Genomic DNA, 5,676 nt, shown 5'->3' on the forward strand with positions numbered 1-5,676 from the left:
ACATATATGTCTCTCCCACAGGATGTGAAATTCTTCTGAATCTTAAAATGCTTGTCACCATAGCTGGGCGTTATCGCGATAAGTTATCGCGATACTTTATCGCTGATAACAAAATCGGGTTATCAGCCATTCGCTACTTATTTAAATATATATCGGTATCTTCGTTACTTTTGTAACCAAACTAGCGATAATCGCTACTTTTTTCCGCCTCAGAAAAAAATGTTGTCTCCTCCCTATTGCGCATGCGTGGCCCGAGCGCCCGGTGTTGTATGAAAAAACTTCGGGGTATGAAATATCTTCGGTGAAGAGATTTCATACTTAGATCATCAACATTAAAACACTAGGTTATTATTTTCTGTTAGACTCAAAAATCAATATATCAAAGAGAAAAAACATTTAACTTTGCCCCAAAAATGATTATTCATTGCTTCAAATTTGATATTCCATATTCGTTTGTGAGCATGCCATGGTATTGATATATTTGGTGTTGTGTTATTTGGTGTCCCATCGTCAAAAGCTGGCGCTTTAGTTTACAAACACTGGTCTCTCGTGAACTACGCATGTTCAGACCAGTAAACGTAGCCCTGTACAGTCTCACAAAGCTTTTTAACACATTAAGAGTAGTTGCTGGATGGCTGAATAAGACATACAGTACCACCATCCTCGCTGTTTCTAGAACGACACTTTGTACATATAAATAAAACTCGTACAGAGCGTCGTTCTAGAAACAACGGGGATGGTGATAGTGGTACTGTATGTCTGATTCAGCCTTCCAGCAACTCTTAATTGCGGTTAAAAAGCTTTGTAAGACTGTACAGGTCTATGCTTGTTGGTCTGAGCATGCGTAGTTCACGAGAGATCAGTGTTTGTAAACAAAAGCGCCAGCTTTTGACGGTGGGGACGCCAAATAATACAACACCGGTTTAGGCGTTTCTAGTATTACCGACCATAGGTACATGTCAACGTGTGGTTTTCAGGTTTTGTAAGTTTTATAAAATACAGATAATGAAAATTTTAATACATCTATGTTTTTTATTTGAAATATCAATATAGTAGCGTTTTCGCCTATCGGACTTGTCGCTAGCTAGTATCGGAATTGTGGATTAATATCGGGTATCGGTTATCGGTTATCGCCTATATTTGTGTTTCCAGTTAACGAATATCGGTTATCACCGATAGGGTTTTCCATTATCAGTTATCAGTTATCGGGAATAAGGTTTTCTGTTATCGTGCCCAGCTATGCTTGTCACAATGAAATACCTGATCACAAGCAATTTCCTCTTCACCATAGCTGTCTGCATATAAATTGTCATCATCAGGTAGCAGGGCTATTGGAGATGTCAACTGATATACCTGGTACCCTTTCTACATATAATTTCTCTATCAGAGGAAGCACACCATGTGTCAAAAAAGTTTATGATGTTGCTGCAAGCTGGTATGGCAGGAGTTACGGAGAGTTTCAGGGTCGAGGTTAGACAACACCTAGGATCAGCCCAGTCATTCTCAATAGTGATGTACAGGCTGACGGATGAGGTCAGGCAGCAGTCTCCATGGACCATGATATTTGTGGATGACATAGTGATATGTAGTGAAGGCAGGGAAGAAACTGAAAATTAACTAGAGAGGTGGAGGTATGCACTGTAGAGGAGAGATGAAAATCAGCAGGAGCAAGACTGAGTACATGAGAGTGAGCCCTATGGAGATGGTACAGTGAGGTTTCAGTGAGTGGAGTTGGCAAAGGTAGATAAGTTCATTTACTAGGGCTTTACAGTTCAATTAAAGCAATGGAATGTGTTTTACAGAAGAGAAGAAAAGAGTACCGTACAGGCCAGATGGAATGGAGGGAGAATGGTGACAGGATCATCTGCTATTTCTGCTCCAGGACAAAGCCCTGGGGCTGTCCTGTGGTGACTGTGTCCATTTATAGAATTAAAGAGCAGTTAAGTTACAGATATCATAAAAGACCTTTTGCTGTAAGAAAATCTTTATTTGGTAATTAATTTACTTGCATTTTCAACATGGAAAAATAATTTATTAGACTGTGTAATCCTTTTTTCATCACATTTTAGATTAATAATACTCAAAACCATTATAGTTTGAGGAAAATATACAAACAAGTAGTTTAATAGAAGTAATAAAGAAGACTAACTAATCTAAGCAAACCTAACATAACCCTGCCAGCACTGTCAGGGCACTGGACAGTCTGACCGGTGGCTGCAGTGGTTAGGTTTGGTTACGTTTTGTCTGCTTAGGTTAGTTACTTATAATGTACACCTTCAAATTATGGTTAAAGAACATTTATTTTTGCCCTTTGCCCACAGCTTGGAAGAGTATATGATATTTAGAAGTGGCAGAGCTAAATTATTTACCAAAGACTGTAAATATTCGTCCTTGGGGTGTTTTATCCTCTATTCCTCCTTTTTATCACACTGAAAAGGAGAATGAACAGCTGGGAGGGCTGCACGTCAAAAATGACCAGTAGATTAAAGAAACACTGGTGTATTGGTTAGCATGTTCAGAAGCAAATCCGTGTGTCCGTGTATGCGAATCTCAGCTTGATCTGTCGACACGCAGCTCACCCAGCTGTTCATGCACCCTTTTGGGCTGAGTAACTAATAGGTATCTAGGAAAACTTTGATGAGATAAACTGTGGGTAGCAGGAATGTCACACTGGCCCTGTTATTATCATTATTAGTATTACCCACCACAGACTCAAGGACAAATGAGGCGGAGAAATGCAGAGGCCGCACGCAGCTTTTAGGTATGCCCACAACTTTACCTGGAGACGAGGTAATCCTGAAAACATGATTTATCTCGAGAAAAACAACTGTGGCCGCTGCACAGTTCATGGTACGCGCCGATAAATCACGTGACTTTGTTTAGAAGCCAGCACAACATTCAAGGCTTAATTCGTCTCCACAGGGCCCATACCGCATGGCGACTGGCGAGCGCCGAGCGTCACTAAGATCCAACTGATACCGGCACTAGTGGCAATGGTCAGTACCGAGTGATCATGAGTCTTCTCGGCACTGGGTACCGGTACCGAGTGCCGACTGAATCGATTCTTTTCGGCACTCGGTACCGGTACCAAGTGCCGACTGAATCGATTCAGTCGGCACTCGGTACCGGTACCCAGTGCCGAGAAGACTCATGACCACTCGGTACTGACCATTGCCACTAGTGCCGGTACCGGTTGGATCTAAGTGACGCTCGGCGGCGCGGCGCTCATCAGTCGCCATGCGGTATGGGCCCTGTGGAGACGATCGATCGAATTAAGCCTCGAATATTGTGCTGGCTGCTGAGTCACTGCCTCGCTGACCGTCTTCCCAAGTTCCCACCATTTTGTCCTGCTTTTCGTTTCCATCATAGCTCCCGTCTCCATTATTTATTGGATTTATTGGATAATTCTTCATGTCCGATTTTTTTTTTACTAGGATGCTTATATATATATATATATATATATATATATATATATATATATATATATATATATATATATATATATATATATATATATATATATATATATATATATTTTGTTAAAAGTGATGGCTAGGTCGGCGTTTATTATTTTCTTCAATGTACTTTCTTTTTGTCTTAGTAGTGTTCTATTCTCTTTTGATAGGAGTTGTATGACTTCGCCGTAGCTTGTCATTTGGCTGGATCCGGATTTCGGGTTCTTAACCCTTCATCAGCAGCTAGAGCTAGTAGAGTGGATCATCTTCCTCTTCGGTGTACCCTGAGGATGGAACGGGCCTTTGCGAGCCCCTGTTGGAGCCGCTGCTACTCTCCTCTGGGCGGGACGCTGATTGGCTCGTCCCGCGTCCCTCGTGCGCGCGCATCGATGATTGATGGCTGCCTGTTTGTCGGCGCATGCTCGGTAGGGCCTGTAGGTCCTCAGCCTGAATGTTGAGTTTTGGCTTGAGTTCTTGTATGTACAAGGCCTCCAATATTGGGAGTCGTCGCCTATCCTGGCAGGTATCCAGAATTTCTATGTTCTAACACCCCCATCGACATCCCTGAAGCCGTCCTACGAGATCTTCTGGAATGCTGCACAAAAGAAGCTCCATTCACCTGCCCACGCGGAAACAAGTACTGCCAGATTGACGGAGTAGCCATGGGCTCACCCCTCAGAGTATTACTGGCAAACTTCTTCATGGGCTGCGTCGAAGAAGTATTCAAGAAGCTCGACAAACCAGATATATACTGCCGCTACATAGATGACATATTCATCAAGACCGAGAATGACGACGACGCCGAGCGGCTCAGACTTTGCCTACAGGAAGTTTCCGGCCTCAAGCTGACAATAGAAAAGAGCGTCAACAACTCCATCCCATTCCTGGACATACTCGTAAAGCAAGAAGAGCAATCCTTCAACACAGAAGTATTCGTCAAGCCCACAAACCCCGGACACTGCCTCAATGGAAGGAGTGAGTGTCCACAAAGATACAAAGATTCGACAATCGGCGCATATGTCAGAAGGGCACTCACTCACTGCAGCACATGGCAGCAAGTGCACAGCGAAATAGAGCGCTCAACACAAGTTCTACTCAATAACGGCTTCAGCGAGATTGAAATCAACCGCCACACCAAGAAGGTCATGGATAGCTGGCACAATCCAAAAACAACAGAAAAGAAGCAAGAAATTACCACCTTCTACAGAGCATTCTTCTCGACAGCACACAAGGAAGAAGAAAGGATCATGAGGCAGATAGTGCACCGCAACCTAAAACCCACAAACCAGGAGAAGAAGATCAGCCTCCGAATATACTACAAAAACAAGAAAACAAGCCACCTCCTACTGAAAAACAATACTCGCCCGGCTAAAGAGACAACCCAGAAGTCTGACGTCATATACAGGTTCAACTGCACAAGAGGAAACTGCGAAGTCCTCTCTTCCTCGTATATCGGCATGACGACAATGAGGCTGTCTCGGCGACTTACATTCCATCTATCTGCCGGAGCCCCCAAAAGACACCTTCGAGAAGAACACGGAGAGACAATAACAAGAAACACCCTGGAAGAAAACATAGAAATTCTGGATACCTGCCAGGATAGGCGACGACTCCCAATATTGGAGGCCTTGTACATACAAGAACTCAAGCCAAAACTCAACATTCAGGCTGAGGACCTACAGGCCCTACCGAGCATGCGCCGACAAACAGGCAGCCATCAATCATCGATGCGCGCGCACGAGGGACGCGGGACGAGCTAATCAGCGTCCCGCCCAGAGGAGAGTAGCAGCGAGGCTCCAGCTTAAAAGGAGCCGCGCGCCATCCACTTACCCACGTCTCCCCCACCGTCTAAGCAACAGCTCTCGCGGGCGAGCGATTGAGCTGCTCTGCTTCCTGCCAGTCCCAGCGCCACGTGTCAGTGTTCGCGAGCTACGGGTCATTGTTCACAGTCACTCGTTCCACGTGACTACAACCTTGTGTCCCGGGACACCGTCCATTAGGGACAGGATAGTCCGCCCTTGGTTGTCGGGCTGCTACAACGCCCTTTAGAGTGTGTGTGAAGCCGGTAGTCTCTGCTGTAGTACGACGCCGAACCCCGAGGGCAGTGCCACGAGGGGGCCCCTTAGGATAAAGGGGTGGTTATAGGAGGCAGCAGAGATAGTTAGGTTCCCCAAAGACCCGCAAGGGGCAACAGCGGGGCTCTACCGAGCCCTCTAGAGGG

Source organism: Eriocheir sinensis, unplaced genomic scaffold (genome assembly GCF_024679095.1).
Source record: "Eriocheir sinensis breed Jianghai 21 unplaced genomic scaffold, ASM2467909v1 Scaffold11, whole genome shotgun sequence".
NCBI lineage: Eukaryota > Metazoa > Arthropoda > Malacostraca > Decapoda > Varunidae > Eriocheir > Eriocheir sinensis.